Here is a 17,102-nt window from a genome sequence, read left to right as displayed (position 1 = left end):
CATGAGTTCTTTAGTCCTCAGCAGACTGGAAGGAATTGAAGTCCTGGTTATCTGGGGTGTTAACAGGGCACGGGGAGTTCACGTGGAAAGCTGATGGAAATGTTTAAAAGTTAAATGGTGATGTACTCTGACAAGTCTGAAAATGCACTGCGATTCTTTTTTGTACTCATTCTTGAAACAGGTGAATTTTAAGGCCTATAATCTCTATTTCAATAGGGAAGCTAATAGAGACTCAGAGGTAGTGTTTTTATGATAAAACATTGGATGGTGTCGATTTAAAAAAATAGCAATACTTTGTCCACAAGTTCAATGCATGCATTAGACACATAATGCAAATTAACCATTGGGCTGGGAAAGATTTTAAAATGCCCACAATACAGAGTCAGTCTAGTGTCTGACCAGTCAAAGGCATGGATTAATGAAAGGTTTAGACATGATAGCTAGGTAGTCGTCTACGAGTGTCTGTGTAAATTCACCAGCATCTGTATCCCAGCAAGTAAGGTAGTAGCAGTATTTGCTCTATTTTCTGTTATAAAACTCTGTGTGTTGGGGGGGGGCAGGGCTTAACACAATTTCTGATGCTCAAGGCAAATGAATATGAGCTTATTAAAATATGATTAGAAAATCACCAACAAAACTAGAATGAAATATCAAAGTAATATCTTCCAAATATTTGGCCAAATCAGTATAAGCAACCTCTGTCTTTCAATGGTGCCCCTGAATTGGCTGTTGTCACTTCCCTCCACAGTTAGTAGATTGACAAACTTGATAGAATTGACTGCTAGATCTCCAGTGGTTGGCACGGAGCATCTGTGGTACACAAGTCATAAACTGTTGTAGAGCAAGACTGCCGAGTGGACAAGCTGGCACTTCTCCATGCTTTTGCTGTCTACAGAGGAGCCGATCAGTGCATGTGACTTGGAAGAGTAAGTTCTGTTCTGTCTTTGCCAATTCCTTCATGTTTTTGTTTTGTTCTCCCTTATCTTTCCTTACCTGGATAAAGACAAGAACTAATAAAATGGCTGTGTTGAATGCCTCGAGGCTGTAAAACTCCACGACTTTTCACACAGAGAAAATACGTATTAATAAATTATTACTCCAGTACCTTAGAAATCGACATCAAAGGGTCTCCCATGATGATATAAATGTTCCTCATCTAGCTGCTACTTTGGCCTAAAGCAAAAATGGGCTCATTTCAGAATTAGGGTGCTAGCCACGAGCAGGGCAGACAAGGACTGCTCAAGGCTGCCCTATGGTTTCAAGGTGTCCTGCTCTCAATTTAGGCCTCTATGATTTGCAGGTCTCTTCTAAGAGCTCTTCTTTCTAGGTGAGCCTATGATCATTTTTAAGGAGTTTAATTTATTTTCTACTGTTTTTCAAATGTAGGCCAAAAAAAAAAAGCGGAGAATAAAAAGGAATTCACTTTGGATTTCCACCTATCCTTTTTCTCTCCATCCTCTCTCCATCCACCCAGAGGTGAGCATTGTGCTGGATTATGGCCTTCCTTCCTTCCTTCCTTCCTTCTTTCCTTCCTTCCTTCCTTCCTTCCTTCCTTCCTTCCTTCCTTCCTTCCTTCCTTCCTTCCTTCCTCTCTCCCTCCATCCCTCCTTCCCTTCCCTCATCCTTCCCTCAGTGTCTGCTGTGTCCTGTATGTGCTAAGTGCTGGCGAAGCAAAGGGCAGTCATGGCTCTGAGTTCCTCAGTGCTGAGTCACCTGGTTGTGTTCGCATTCAAGTAGAATGACACGGTGGTTGAGCGAAGTTGTAAGCGGGCTCCACTCAGAAGAGCTTCAGTTCCAAACGAGGCAGGTAATCTAATCCACAAGATCACACAGTTTTCCCTGAGAGAAAGCAGTCAGTGCAGTCTGAAGAACAGAAGAAGACAGGCCCAGGCCTGCATCCCGGAAGGAGGAGGAGCATGAAGGGTCCTGTGGTGAGGGTGGTCAGGGGATGGGAACCTCAGGCATTTCTTGGTAGATCGGCCTCAAGTCTCCAGGTGTCTTCTCACGCTGGAATCATGCTCCAGGCTCACCTGTGGGCTCCCTGGTCACAAGCTGACACCGATTTGCTCATCTGCCGTCTTGTAAACCAGCATGAAAGTTGCCATAAAATTGGGAGTCGAGTCATATCTGGAAAGTGAAATGAGCCTCTGTCAGTCTTCCGCATTTTCAAGCTCAGGGAGATTGACAATCATAATTCAAGGAAGCTTTGTCCTTGACAATGATAAAGAGGGGTGTCTAATTCAGAGCCCTTATCTCTCATAACTTATTGTTTTCATGTTTCTTCTCTGAATTATTTCATCCTTTAGAAGATTTTTTTAAAATTTAATTTTATGTTCCTTTCATTTTATCTTGATTAAGCTTTGAAAGGCCTTTCTGAGAAACTTATTCTAGCTGATAATTAATTTTAAGGTATTCTTTCCCAGTTCGTAACAGCTTTTGTTATTGTATAATTAAAAACAAAATTAAAATATTTCTGCCCCCTCATTCTTGTGAAGCCTATAATCCAGCTCTGGGAGGCAACCAGGATGTCACATTGGAGGCAGAGTGTGGAGTCTTCACTGTCACTGGCAACGAAATTAAAACTGCAATAAGAGGAAACAGAGTAAACATGGAATCATTTAACAGGAAATGATGAATTTTGAGATAAATGAATTCCTCTATTCTACAGCCTCTGCTTTAGTCTTTTCAGGGTTTCAGGAAAAATGAGTATCATGATTCACTGTCACCTAGGATAGCACTTGATAGCTCCCTGTGGCTGGTAGGGCACTGAAGTGCCAGAGCTCTGTCTCAAGGGCAAGGAGGATGTAAGAGGGAAGGCTGAAGTCTTCTTTCCTTGCTCCATTCTGTGGAAGATGGAATTCTAATAATGGTTTTACTCATGATTTACATACAAAGATTATTCAGTCAACCACTAATACAGCTACAGCTAGGAAGGGATTTTTGTTGATTTGGGTGTGACGTCTTGAATCATTTGGCATCTGCCATTTGGCATTCTGGAGATTATTTTAATGAGTCTGACCAATCAGGTAAAGTCTTGAAAAATACAGCATTTTCATTGGCTGCCGGCAGAGCAGGAAGTCAGATACATTCATGAAGCTTCAAGAAGGATTCAGTCTTCTTCTGCAGAGGCAAGATGGCCCGGAGAAGCTTCCAGTGGGCAGTCAGCAGGAAAAAGAGGCCTCAGAACTAAGATCATGAAAACTGGGGCTTGGAATGGGGTACTCTCAGAGAGTCTGGAGATAAGCAAGCCTGCAATCTGGCCAGTACATTGATGTCCTTTTGCATAGAGGCCAGAGAACACAGTGGACCTACTTTGTCTCTTACCACTCCCAGACCTGCAAGCACCATAAGAATAAACAAGCATTGATTTCAGAGGCTAAGGTGGTGGGAATTTGCTTCACAGGAGAGAAAACAAATTCAAGAGTTGAAAAGCTAGATACACAGGTTTTGCAGCAGTCACTGGATGCCAGGACCTGCACGTAGATCTTCTAGCTTTGGGTTGTTCTGAGGATGGTGTCAGAGGGACTGTCTGTGCAGGGAACCAGGCAGTGGGTGATGTCTGAGAAACGCAGTGTCAGCACTTCTGGTTCTGTTTTATTTTCGGGAAGCAATTCCGTTTCAGTGTCCTGCAAAACGAGGTGTCAGTCGAGATGGACTTCACCCATGCAAGGTGGTATAGCCTGGGGACACCACAGCCTCCTCATTCCTTGTGACTACAGTAAGAAACTCATGCCACGATGTCTGTCTTGGAACATGGTCCTATCCTTCTATGGTGCATGGCTGTTCAAGTAATCTATGTTCCCTCGCTTCAAAGATTTTAGTGACATGCTACTCAAGGCAGGACCAAAGCACAGCAGCAGAGAAGAGACAATATAAATCCTGGAATGCAAGTTCCAAGATGAGAGGGATGTGTCTATCTGATTACTTCTAGATTCCTCAGGGAACAATACTCATGGATGGGATAAATGAGTGAAAGAAGAGACATTTGTCCATGTCTGTAGACACTAAGTGTGGCAACCAGGAAGTAGGTGCTATTTTCCTCTTGTGGGTAGAGTCCAGGAAGCATCCAGCAGCTACATCACATGGAAAGGCTCCCCTCCCCACCCCCTCAGGGTGCTCCTGCCACCCTCTCAGCATAGCAACAATTATTAGGAGATATTGAAATGTCAATATGGCTGAGGTGGACAGGTCCAAAGACGGAGGATCTTTGCTTTTCATAGCCAGCAGATGCTGAGTGATTTTCCCATAATCTTTTCTTTTCTTTCTTTTTTTTAAATCATGACTAAACTTCAACCTTTGAAATTCAAAATTTTACTTTTGTCAACATTTACTAGAGTTATTTGATCCACTGACTTCCTCTCACTTCCTCCCAAAATATTTGCAAATACTGATATGGGAAGGAGTAACTCCTTTCCAGAAATTGCCTGTTCTGACCATGTCACTTCTGGGCTTCATGGAACATTTGAAGCACAGATTCTGTGATTCCATGTCAGATGACATAACTGGAAGGTGGAAGAATCTAGGCAACATGCCCAAGGGGCAAGGCTGCATCCTGACCGAAAGAACCTCAGTCCTACAAGCAGCGATGATGCTGCTTTCCTCTTTGCTCAGTTTGACTGTTCTGTGTCACCTTTTATTTCTAAGAAAGACTGATTCTCATGCCCTCTCTGATCTTTGTTCTTGTACAGTGAATGCAATAATTCCTAACCTTTCTCCTGACAGCACTGCCACTTTTTCTGTTATTTTCAAATGATCAATGTGAATCACACACGGTCCAACTCAAGATGTTTACTATACTCACACATCTACAACTTGCATCTTCTGCCCACTGTATCACGGTAGTTTTCTGTGTTATAACATAGAGGTCACTCTAATTTTTCCAGCTGTGGAGTAGGACTGTGTAGGAAGGTATTAATTTAATCACACGCCTATAAATGCAGAATATATGAGATGTTCATACCTCTCCATAAACAAATATGGATTATTTATCCATAAATCAATCCAATAAATCCAGTGTGGGAAAATTCTCACCACTGGGCCAATTCAACTAATTAACTTCCTCTGTGGATATGGGTTCCCTGGACACAGACATCCTCTTCCCAACCCGAACCTCCCCCCCTCAACCCAATTTGTTTATGGAATGCTGTGATGGAGTCTCTATGGCCTGCAAAGTCTTCAGAAAGCCTGGAACATTCTCCACCCAGCTCTCCATGGGAAAGCTTGCCAATCCTGTTTCTCAGCAGGTAGTTGATAAGTTTCATCATTTAAATCGTATCTCTATGTAATCAGTAAGTAAACTTTATATGGACTTCTTTCCCTGGTCTATTTTCTTTAGGCTGTAGAGGGGTGGGGATATGGTTATTTGGGTTGTTGGCCGTCTTTTGTAATCACTGTGGCAGGAAGCACCCTGGTCCATAAGACTCAGGATGGAGAAAGGGTGTTGTTACATACTTACAGTGTACTCCTGGGCATTTTGCATTTCTTACAGGTAATGCAAAGCTTGTTTCTGGAGAGTAGGCATCCATCTTCACTCAGCCACAAGAGGACTTGAAAAGACACATTTCTGCTTCTCCTCAGCAAGGTTTCCATATTGATCTTGAGGTCTTTCTTTTTGTGTTTTAATTACAAGAGTAACTTTATGTATGTTTCAAGTCACACTGTCTCCCTCAAAATGTGTTAAAGATTTTTTTCACTTTGATAATTTAAGAAGATTAAAAAAACCCACCTAATTATTCTTTTTACACCGAGAAATAACAATAGTAGTTGGAAGTATATACTTTGTAGCTTTTGCTTTGAAATGAAGGCCCATTCATTTAGAACTTCTGTTTATATCTATACTTGCATTATATATCCCTATACAAAATCATGTTATAGAACTCCACTCTTCCTAAAACAACAAACATTAAATTTAATCAAATGTCTTTTTATTATCTTTAGAACATCTTGGGTTTTGTGGCTATTGACTGCCTCAGGTGATAAATTGTGCCAATGAACTACCAAACTCATCTGGGCATAGTAATTCATTCTTTCAAGGCTGAGTTAATCTTTTGTTTGTTGTTATTCACATTTTATCTAAAATTTGAACATCCATGTTTTTAAGTCAGGTTGACGTTTTTCTTGTGTGTTTTCCAGCGTTGGTGTCAATGTTGTGAGGGTTTCAGAAAATGACTCCAAGCATGTGGGGAGAGGAAGGGAAAGTATGTGTGGGTGGGTGTGTCTTCTGTACATTCTGGAAAATGTTAAACAACTTGGGAGTTTTTCTGTCTGTTGAAGATTCCTTGGATTCATTTATGAGTCTCTCAGCTTCTAAGTGTTACTTGATGGTGTTCTTAGGGAGGGTAACCCAGAGATGATCCCCACGGAACTGAGCAAGGTGTGGTCCCAGCTCGCCTAGAGCTGCCCAGTGACTCCTCATGAGGAGTCTGAGCGGGAAGCCCCTAACAGGGCTGTCTTCTTGGGATCCAGGGCTGTCTGCAATGACAGTGTCAGACAGACTTTGGTTGCCATCCACTCCCCAGCCAGACTCACCTTCCATCCAAACACTTTGCCAATAGGAATTGACCACCAAAGTGTATGCATATGCTTTTGCTAATCATCTTTATGGTCACTTATTTTTATGAGGGCTAGGATCTAAAGAGGTGACCATGTTGCCTCCCAAATCCTAGCTACTTGGGAGGTAAGGATGGAGAGATTTGTAATTCAAAGCCAATCTGAACAAATCATTTCCTAAACTCCATCCCAGCCAATGAAAACAGAAGGTTGGGCATGCATGGTGGTATATATCTGTCATCCCCTCAGTGCAAGAAGCATACACAGGAGTATCAGGGTCTAAGTCAATCTAGGCACAAATGTGAGAGCAAAAGAAGGATAGAGACATGGCTCAAGTGGTAGAATACCTGCCTAGCAAGCACAAGGTCCAAAGTTCAAGCTCCAATACTTCCAAGAAGTGAATTAAGGTGCAATGTTCTTGTCCTCTGATGTGGACTATAGTTATTTTCTTCAGGGAGGAGACACAAACCTTGGTGGCAGCTCTGTGTGCATGTGAGAAATGAGAGTTTGGATGTCTGAATGAGAATGTGAATTAGCCCCTGTGTTGCTGGAGTTTAGAACATTCCAGATGGGGGACAGAGCTGAATAACAAATCTCTTAGATGTTGGTGAAATGATGTCTTTCAACTTTAGCAATGCTCTGTCATCCTCAATGTAATGGCTTCTCCTTTATAGCCCCTATTTTTGCTACATAAATCAGTCATGTTTTCGTAGCTGGTTCTTGATACTCCCTTGGGTGAGTTACTTAAGAATGTCCCTGAGCCCATGGCTTGTGCTGTTGTCAAGAACAGTAATAAGCCTTCTGTGGAGGGGGCTACAGGTTTAAATGAGATGATGTTTACACGACATATAACACAATGCATTTCTAGTAGTTTCCAATAAATTACCACGGACTTATATGTGTATGCTACTATATTTCTAATCACATCAGGAGAATTTATACATTATCCGTCCCCCTACTTTGATATTAAAGGAGACTCTCAGTTTTAAATGGATGAACATGAACCTATTCTCCCTTAAAAGAAAGCGTAAACAAAATGCCTGCTGTACCCTGCTGTACTCTGGTGTTGAGGTCTTAGACCATGAGAGTGGGACATTTCTTCCTTTTAAATGAGTACACTAGACCAGTGAGGCTACTCGGGGGTTTCATCATGGCTTTCTGCCTAATTCATCATCCTTTCTTGTAGTGGAGATGGTGGGAAGATAGAGGATTGGTGGGTTGAGTGGGTTTTCTCTTTGGGAGAGAAAATCCTGGACTCTGAGTCAGAAGACATGTTTGCAGAAGGAAGCATTTGTGGGAACAAATACTAACCACATGCAGTCCCAGCTAATCAGGAATTTCATCTCTGATGCTATTGGGGAAGAGATCTTTGAAATGCATAGATTTTTCAAAATTGTTCATTGCAAGTGTCCTCCTTGCTGCACACCGGCATTCTCTTGCTACTTTTCACAGGAGAGGAAACCAGAAGCAGAGCTTGCAACAAGAGGAAAGCCCTCTGGGTTGGGAGCCACCAAACTCTAGCTGGTGGCTAGGACAAAGCCACAGCATATTTGGAGAGATCCCAGAATGCCTCTGAGGAAGTGGGGCATGGTGGTCTCTATTCACAGAGGCTGGATGGCTTTGACTTGGATTATCATTATGTGCCCATCCTGTGCTTAATGTCTAAAGCTCTGAGCAGGTCTTTTGATGTGTGTGCATATTCCCAGCTTAGAGGTTTTGCTGGCAGCCTGTGTGGTTGGCAGTGGGCAGAGGGCTGTGTTCTGCAGAGCTGGCAGGGAACAGGGTAATGTCCTCCTCACCCACAGAGCCCAATGTCACTTGAAAGAGAGAGTGACAGTCTCTAGACAAATTGGCAGGGAGATAAAAGGGACCTTGGGCTTCTATCTTGGCCACATTGTTTGGTTTCATAAAGTGGATGGTGCTAATAAACATTTAATCCATTTTTTTGTCTTTTGAGATGGAAAATGTCCTTCCAAACCAGGATGAGAAAGGTGAAGAGCAAAGGGGAAGGGCCACGAGATGGGAAAAACAGAAGCTGAATGTACATGGATGGAGTCTCAGCAGTCTCATCTCCACCCCTGCACCTTGCCAGGGAAATTCCCATTGTATGCGCCAAGAGCACTTGCACTAGAGTCCACCTTAGGAAGTCAGACGCAGTGTCTGCAGGCCATAACCAATTGTAACCTGACTGAAAAAGGAGCTCTAGAATTCCCGTAAGACCCGTGTTTTTCCAGTGTGCTGTTTTCATGTGCTTAGGTCCCTGTTGTTCAACTCCCCTCCCTCTACCCGCCCCCCCCATCTTCTGGAATAGAAGCTATTGGCCAGTTTGCTGCCTCTTCTCAGTGTCCTTGGCTCTGCTCTGCCTCCATTCATCCCCTTCCCTGGGGCTCATGATGGTTGTAACACAAGAGCAAATTTCAGAACAGAAGCTGCATTTCCCTTCATTCTCACACCCAGTTGAAAGCTGGTTGTGTTCACTCACCAATGTGATACAAGCACTCATTATCTGTGGGGCGCTGGGCTCAGCACTTTGCATAGATTATCTAGATGATCCACAGAGCCACTCTATGAGGTAGATGTTTTCATTATTACCAATTTGCACATAGGGAAACCGAAGTATGTAGAGATTCAGTAATGTGTTTAAGAGCATATTTAAGCAAAGTAAGGAACTTGGATGATTTTAGATCTCATTAGTCATTACAACTACTTTATTTTTGGTGCTGGAGTTGTTTGAAAGCCTCTCACTTGCCAGGCAAGTGCTCTACTATTTGAGACACAACCCCAGTCACTTTTGAATTTTGTTTCTGTGATAGGGCCTTGTTAACTTTTGGCCTGGGATGGCTTTGCACTAAGTATTCTCTCATCTCAGTCCACTTCCAGAATAGCTGGAATCACAATAACCACATGTCTGACTTGACACAACAAAATGGAAGAGTCCAGAATTTGTTCAAAATAAAAAACTGGTGTCTCTATGACATGCTCAGAACTGAACTACACTAGAGGTTCTTCCATTTGAAGTTGACTAACTGTAAAATGTTAATTTTCTAAATTGCATATTTTTAAATATTTTCTCAGAAAAATACATTAAAAATAGTCCAAGGTGTTAGCGCTTACCTTTTATCCAGGTCCTCAATATTTAGATGTTTCATCAAACCTCAATTAAACAATGGAATAAAACCAGACTTAACATTAGCATAACATTATTAATTTGTGGCATAACTGAACTATTAATTTGGAGTATAACTTTTATTCTGTTTCTACATGTCATGTTTTTGCTGCTCAAGATCGGGTTTATGATCACATGACTTGTCTAGTTTCTTCTAATCACGGCTGTCTGAGTTTCATGGGGCCAGTATAATGAATTCCTGTAAATCGGATAGTTTAACACACCAATGACTTCTTTTTTTGCAGTTCTGTAGGGGAGGACTTAGGACTAAGGTGTAGATGGGGTTAGATCTGTGTGGCAGCTTGGAGGAAGGCAATAGTCCTTATTATTTCATACCTCTCTGTTAGCTCCTGCTAGCAGCTGACAATCTTTGATTCAGAACTTCCTAACTCCAAGCCCTACCTCCGTTTTTATGTGCATGTCTGCATGTTTTCTGTCTCTGAGTCTTCCTTTCTTTGTTTGAGTGCAAACTTAGAAGTTCTTGCTTAAAAGTTCAGGCTGGTCTCCAGTTCACAAATTCATAATCCTCTGCCTGTCTCTGAGTGCTGAGATTGCAACTATATACTATCTTAACTTGGCTTTTATTTTGTCTACTTCCCTATGTTGATGAGGGCCTTTGTTTGAAATCAGGGAGGTGTTCTACCACTGAGCCATACTCCTATCTTCCCTTTCTTTCCTTTATCTTTCATAGACTCATGTCACTGGGTAGGCTCTTCTCTCACCCAAAACAACCTTTCCTCAGTCACATCTGCAGTAATCCTCATTCAAGATAAGATCTAGTTGTCACAAATGAGGGAAACCATGCAATCTATGTTTCTCTAGGTCTGGTTTACTTCACTTATTATAATGTTTTCCAAGGCATTCTATTTCCTTAGAAGTTGCGCAATACCATTCTTTCTGATGGATGTGAATATATATACCATATTTTCTTGACCCATTTATCCACTAAGGGGTCTCTGTGTTGATTCCATATCTTGGCTATGGTAAACAATGTTGCAATGATCCTGGTTGTGCTGGTAGCTTTAGTATTGCCTTGTTTGTGTCCTACTGGATAAATTCCCAGGAGTAGGATTGCTGGGTCATAGGGAAGCTCTATGTTTAGTCTTTGGAGGAACCTCCATACTTTTCGGTGTGGTTGAACAAGTTTTCATTCCCAAGTAAACACAGAATGGTAAAAAACAAATATATCGGGACATGATAAATTATACAGGTCTCTAGGGAGTCACACAGGATGAGACCAAAGGAGGATATTCTTAGGAGAGGATCAGAAAGGTACAATAGCTATGTGAACCTGATCATATAAAGTAATGTTTATCAAAATGAACTCCAGGAAATGAACATGAGTTTTTTCTTTGTTGTGGTTTATGTCTTTCTTTCTTTCTCTCTCTCTTTCTTTCTTTCTTTCTTTCTTTCTTTCTTTCTTTCTTTCTTTCCTTCCTTCCTTCCTTCCTTCCTTCCTTCCTTCCTTTCTTTCTTTCTTTTTCTTTCCTTCCTTCTTTGCTGATTTTTGTCAGTTGTGGGGTTTGAACTCAGGCCTGGGTGCTGTCCCTGAGCCTCTCTGTTTTCAAGGCTAGGGCTCTACTATTTGAGCCACAATGGCACTTCCTTTTATTTTTGTCTTGCTTCTTTGTTTATTTGTCCTTGGAAGGGTGGTGGAGGAGGGCACATAAATGGTGGGACAAAGGCTGCCCAAAAGCAACAATGATACTTACTAGACACTATGCTGAAAATGATCTATAGAACCTGTGGATTGGGATGGGAAAGTAAAACGGGGAGAGAACGAGGGAAGGGGTGGCATTGTACAAAAATAAATTTAGTCATTACCTTACATAACTGTAACCCTTTACAATAACATTTTAGAAAAAAGATCTAAGTCTGGCACTGGTGGCTCATGCCTGTAACCTAGCTACTCAGGAGGCTGAGATCTGAGGATCGTGGTTCAAAGCCAGCCCAAGCATGGAAGTCCATGAGACTCATCTCCAATTAACTGTCAGGAAGCTGGAAATGGCACTGTGGCTCAGGTGGTAGAGTGTTAACCTTGAGCTAAGAGCTCAGGTAACAGTGCCCGGGCCCGGGGTTCAAGCTCCGTGACAGACCAGAAGAAAAAAATCTAAGTTCTGAGTGGATGTATTTCACTTCAACCTGCTGCAATGGCCTTGAACTTTTGAAGCATACTAACTGGGCATTTGTAAGACATCCCTCAACTGGGGACATGCTGATGCTTACTTGAGACTCAAGTCAGGCCTTTCTTGGGGAAATATCATAAAAATATTCTTATATCTGCAGGTTATCCAATCAGGAAATATCTCCTGTGAATTTGTTCCACTACTGGTGACACTCACCAATTACCTGGCTTAGGAGGTATCCTGTGGTTTTTACCACGACACTTCCTAATTATCTCTAGCAACTCACAGGTATTTCATGACAAGATATTTGATGATGACATTAATATGCTGCTCCTCATTATTGTTTGCCAGTTCACATTTTTATTAATATTCTTATCAAAGTATAATCCACACACCATGAAATTCACGCTTAATATGTACAGACCAGTATCCAGTGATCACTGTGTAATTCCAGGACACTTATCTCAAGAAACAATCTTAATCCATCAGACATCACTTCCTTCAGTCATTAGTACTCCCTCTTTCAGTCATTTTCTTCCTGTCTCTCTGGCTTGCCTAATGTTAGCATTTATTGATAACCCTGACCTGCAACAACTATTACTGTAGTGTTTTTATGGTGGTATTTTCTTGGTGATAGTTCTAAGCCATAAGCTCTTTTTTTTTCAAACTGGAAATCATGGTGATCCATCCAAAGTGATCAAATTCTATCTACTATTATTATATGACTTGGACGCCCAGGCCAAACTTGGTGTTCACTGACATTTATCACTTGTTTCAGACAAAAGCCTTCTGTTCTGATGATGAATTATGTGGTCACTGCAGCTATCTATCACTCCTGTTGTTGATGATAATATTGACCACAATAAATCCAGGCCTGCTGTGGTTCAGAGCTTCATAACTTCACCCTCTGCCCTTGGCCCATAGAAAGATCTAAGAGAAAATATTGTTTCCTGGAATATACTCTCTTACATAATCAGGCAACAGGTAATCTAATTTTGATTCATTCATGAGATTGTAGTATAGCTCTTGTAACTCTCATTAAACCACTCAAGTCTCCCTCATCACAGAGGACATCCTGGTTTATTTCAATTAATAGATCTTTCTTTGGTGGATAAAGGCACCTTCTGCAGTAGTAAAGATGTCTGGGACACAATGAATAGGAAAGTTCATGAACAGCACCTTGCAGGTTTGAAATCAATAGACGGAAAGACATATTTTCAGCTATACTTCCTACATCCTTCAGACATTCAAAGGGATGTTTGCGGTTTTTTTTTATGCTGATTCTGGGGCTTGAACTCAAGGCCTGGCTACTGTCCCTTAGCTTTTTCACTCCAGATTGGTACTTTGCTAATTGAGCCACACTTTCACTTCTAGCTTTTTGCTGATTAATCAGAGATAAGAGTATCACAAACTTTTTTGGCTAGCTGACATTGAACAGCTATCCTTAGATCTCAGTCTCCTAAGTAGCTAGGATTACAGGCATGAGCCACTAGTGCCTGGTGGTGTATTTGAATTTTCTGCTTATGAAGCACCACTAGCCTGAATCACTCACTACATCTTATGCCCCTGATCTTGCAAAGAATCTATGTGTTTTTCTAATAAACCTCACCTCATGGACTTGGGCCTATAATTCCAGATCTTATAAAAAAATTTAGCTGGAGTTCTGAGTGTGATGAATGGAGTGAGCTCAGGTGAGTGATCGTTTATCCAAGCATTTGTTATGTGCCAAGAGCTGCATTAGCTACTCTCCATGGCTGATTTTGTTAATAGAGTGTTTCTTTTGTCCATGTCTGTGCCTCTGTGGCTGGGTGGATTTTCATAAATTTGAAAGTGTCTTGAGAATGGTTGGACTTTGATTATAGGCTCTGTAGATGGGAGGAAGCTTCCTTTCCAGGAACTCTCAGAGATGATATATAGAAAAGAAAGGACGAGTTTGCACTGGAGCAGTGCAAACTGCTGTGGTCTGTGAATGACCACACAGAGCTTATTAGGGCAGGGGCAGCACACAGATTAACTTTTTCTAATTCTAAACCAGTTAAATAACACATGATAAAAAGTTCTTAAATTAAAAAACAATCTTACCCCAGTGCTAGGGCTAGATATTATTATTATTATTATCCATAATTTATCATGACAGAACTTCATTTTAAGCTGGTTAAACATCACAAATGCAGCTTCTTATAACATCGCATGACTGGGATTCAGTCTAGGATCAGTTTCTCAAACCCTGTTCTTTTATGACCGTGTTAGAACTATAAGAACCTATATATAATGCTTACTCACAACCTTGAGTGTGTCTAATAACATTCATCCCTGGTTTCAGATAAAATCATTCTATGCGGAAGATAACATTGAGAACTCTATTTTTTGCACAGGTTGTTCATAATGTCAAAATCACTTTGCCACATCTTTGGTGCTGCCATGAGTCTTGCTGGAAAGGATATGTGGGGGGGGGGTCTACCAAACTCTGCTTTGCCATAGTATTTCATTATATTTAAGCCAGAAATGGTATATGATGAGTATGACTTGCATATGGCTAAGAACTGGACTCAGATGGAATGGTAGACGCCAAGGTTGTGAAGTGCTGTATAAGGTCCTGCCACAATTAGCTACAGGCTCCCAAGAACATTGGTTCAAGGCCCAGGGAGAAGAAAAGTCTCAAAGGGGTAAGTGACTTGTATAAAGTATTCAAGTATTGCAATGTTAATATATGTTTAAAGAGCAGTGTCCATATTTGGTGGAGGGTAAGAATGGATTTAGGGAGGGGGCAGAATTATCTCATCTATCAAGCTTCAGTGTTTGGGTAGCTTGTTCTCTCTGTTGGGTTGAGAGGGTTTTGTTTGCGGGCACAGCTAGGTTTGACTCCTGGAATTTGTGACTTTCACAGTACAGGCAATAATTACAGCTATTTATTCATTTATTATTTTTTATTGCGTTTTATTGTCAGGGTGATGTATAGAGGGGTTACAGTTACATTCATCAGGTAGTGGGAACATTACTTCTTGAACATTGATTTCTCTTCTCATATGTTCTGCCCTAATTTCCCTCCCCCATCCCTCCTAATCATCTTGATTTTCCCCTTCCCTTCCCTATTTCAAATAAATAAACTTATATACAATATACCAGGTACCAAAGTCAGATACAGTAATTACATGAGATAAACCATAAGGAGACAAAAGAGAAAAGAAATAACTAATTCCAGATATTTATATTTGTATATCATGTTAGTCTAGCCATCTTGAACCACACTGTCTTCCATAATAATCTCCCCTGAGGTTATGCTAGACGTGCGTCTTTGGTTTGTGTTCAGATTGAGCTCCGGGCTGCCTTGTTGGAGATGCTGTCTGATGCCAGGTTATGCTGAACTTGGAGGAGGAGCTGCACTTGCTGTCTGGGGAGCTGTGTCTGTTCATACTGTGTCAGCAGACTCCACTTGAAGCACTTGTAGTTCAAAATACCCCCAATGCCTGTGTCTCACTCACTACCTTCCCTATGGAATACAGAAACAACCCATCCATAACTGGATGAGCAGGCAGCAGTGAAAGCCAAATGGCGTTGGAAATATTAGTGTAATTTATGCAATGAAAACTTTTTTATGTTCTAAGATAGAATTGTAAATCTGTCTTAGTTACTCATATGCAAATGTGGAGAGGCTCACGTCCTCCTATAGGTTCACAATGACTCCTGATCACTGAAGTTGAAAGAGAAGAAAGAAACACACCCATACCCACAAAACCTGGGTTATTTTCACACAGTGGTGGAAAGTATTAGTGTAAGACAAGTTTCTTGGAGTTCACATAAATAGAGTCCACTGTGAAGGCTCAGTAATAAGCCTTGCCTTTCTGACTCTAAACCATTCAATGATTTCACAGCCTGTCTTCTTAGCTAGTGGGTAGGGACAATAGCAGACTATAAAGCTACATATTGTTCTTTTTTGCTTTTTGGAATGTTTATACATTTCAAATTACACTGAGACTTTATTATTTCCTTCAACAGCCCTAATAAGAAATTAGTTTGCTTGTGAATACCAAGACTTAGTGGCTTGCTGTATGCAGGTATGTTAAAGAAATAGGACCAATCACAAGTTATTTAGTCAGTTTGTCTTCTTTAAGTGGTGGGTGTATGGCTGAAAGCACAGCTTTGGTGATTTCCTCCAGCTTCAGGTATCTGTGTGTCCCTCTGTGGCTCCATTTTCAAGTAGGCTGTCTCTCTGTCTTTCTCCTGCAGAGACAAGACAAGACCAATAGCTCTTGGTCAGCATCCTAACTCAGAAAATCTAGACAGCACAATGTGCTTTGTCTTCTGCAGCAAAGGTTTCAGCCTCATCTTGGATTGAGTTACATGCTCACATTGGATCCAGTTATAGTTACAGAGAGGATTTGAGGCTCTGACAGGATAAGCCCATATCACCTGAACACCCAAGGAATTGGGTGCAACTAACCTGTGCACTGTATAGACTGGAAGCTGGAGACTCATCAAGAAGATTATAGGAAGTTTCCATTAAAAGATGGAACAGTAAAAACAGGTCAGGCAATCACCATCACCAACAGAATGACTTAGGTGGAAGCCGCGCTCTGTGAATTCAGCGTCTTCAAGGCACTGTGGAGAAGGCTGGTCAGATCACCTGATCTTCGTAATTCTCCAAGTGTTCTTCTAGCCCATTTTATTTCCCTTATAGTGTCTATGGTGTTAAAGATATTTTTCAAACGAACTGCATTTCTTAAGTGGTAACTGATTTTCTATTTTTATTAACTGCCTACTGACTAGTGTAATTTGGACTACACAGGATGACGATAACGTAACCCAAGCCAGACGGGTTACTCCATCCTCACTGACAAGAGCATCCCCCTCTGTGCGGAGCTTCTGGGGAGGTGTTTGAAATACGGAAAACAGCTCACAAAACCCACCTCTGAAATGCTTCCGGGGCAGCCGCTGGCTCCAGCGATCCCGCTTCCCCTTGGCTGGGGAGTGAACCGTTCTGGGGCGGTGGGGATGCTCCACACGCGGGCCGTCTAGCCGATCAACAGCCTCCCCTCGGGGGTCTGACTTCCGGCGCGGCGCGTAGACGTCACTTCCGCCTCCTCCACTTCCGGAGGCCCTGAGCAGGGGGCGGCCCCGTGGACGATCAGCTGGCCCCAGGTGAGACGGGGTAGCTTGAGGAGAACCACCCAAGGAACCAGCCCTGCTTTGTGTTTCTTAAATTCTCAAAATGGCTCCGAGATGGGCGAAACATTTTGTGTAGGACAAGTCAAGTTCCAACT

General features: G+C 41.8%; 1 long non-coding RNA gene across 1 annotated transcript; it reads right to left on the bottom strand.

The window, feature by feature from the left end:
• Nucleotides 1-14,790: 14,790 nt before the first annotated feature.
• On the bottom strand, nucleotides 14,791-16,859 carry LOC150050623 (uncharacterized). The gene is made up of 3 exons (XR_016538737.1): nucleotides 16,749-16,859; nucleotides 16,283-16,440; nucleotides 14,791-16,062 (listed from the first exon to the last, which is right to left on the bottom strand). It is a non-coding gene; the product is annotated as an uncharacterized LOC150050623 (long non-coding RNA).
• Nucleotides 16,860-17,102: the final 243 nt, after the last annotated feature.

Source organism: Megascapheus bottae, chromosome 18 (assembly GCF_031878675.1).
Source record: "Megascapheus bottae isolate mThoBot1 chromosome 18, mThoBot2.hap1, whole genome shotgun sequence".
Classification (NCBI taxonomy): Eukaryota; Metazoa; Chordata; class Mammalia; order Rodentia; family Geomyidae; genus Megascapheus; species Megascapheus bottae.
The sequence above is the reverse complement of the archived record's forward strand: the minus strand, read 5'-3'. Positions and strand labels throughout refer to the sequence as shown.